The sequence below is a fragment of the Limulus polyphemus genome, unplaced genomic scaffold (genome assembly GCF_000517525.1).
Source record: "Limulus polyphemus unplaced genomic scaffold, Limulus_polyphemus-2.1.2 Scaffold14278, whole genome shotgun sequence".
Classification (NCBI taxonomy): domain Eukaryota; kingdom Metazoa; phylum Arthropoda; class Merostomata; order Xiphosura; family Limulidae; genus Limulus; species Limulus polyphemus.
Window position 1 is genome coordinate 4725 of NW_013679888.1, and position 1047 is coordinate 5771.

Here is a 1047-nt window from a genome sequence, read left to right on the forward strand (position 1 = left end):
AGTCCATGCAGATAGAGTGGAAACCTCCACAGCAGTCCATGCAGATAGAGTGGAAACTTCCACAATAGTTCATGCAGATAGAGTGGAAACTTCCACAATAGTTCATGCAGATAGTGGAAACTTTCACAATAGTCCATGCAGATAGAGTGGAAACCTCCACAGCAGTCCATGCAGATAGAGTGGAAACTTCCACAGCAGTCCATGCAGGTAAAGTGGAAACTTCCACAATAGTCCATGCAGATAGAATGGAAACTTCCACAATAGTCCATGCAGGTAAAGTGGGAATCCTCACAGCAGTCCATGCAGGTAAAGTAGAAACCTCTACAGCAGTCCATGCAGGTAAAGTGGAAACCTCCACAGCAGTCCATGCAGGTAAAGTGGGAATCCTCACAGCAGTCCATGCAGGTAAAGTGGGAACCCCTTTTGTAACTTTAAATGAGGAATTTTTAAACCCCGTTTAATAGCTGCCTAACATTTGAGATTTATTGAGATATACTCCTATAATTAGGATTTGAAAGTGCTGGAGTTTGCATAGTGAAATTGAAGGATTAGCAGTATTGGAGTTATTTGGCAAATTGAAGGACTTGAAAATGCTCGAATTTGTTGGGAAATTGAAGGATTTGAAAATACTGAAGTTTGTAGATTATATGGAAGACTTTAACCTTTGGCATGGTTGTTTTGTACATGTTACAACCTTTGACAATGTTACACTTTAAATTTAATTAGATTTATTTTCAATGTATTTCAATAAATTTGGCATGAAAATGTAGTTTATAATTCAAATTTCTCTATTAACCAAGTTTCAACTTCTTAATATCAAAAGGAAATTTTGAAATCTCTCGAGTCTCCTTTTCTTTGATTTTTCACATCTATGTCAATTGTTAGATAGATTGTATAAGTTAGAACAACTGTAGATACTATGTTGTGTCTTTGTTAAATTGTATAAGTTAGAAGAACTTTAGATACTGTGTTGTGTCTTTGATAGATTGTACAAGTTACATCAACTGTAGATACTGTGTTGAGTGTTAAATAGATTGTTTAAGTTAG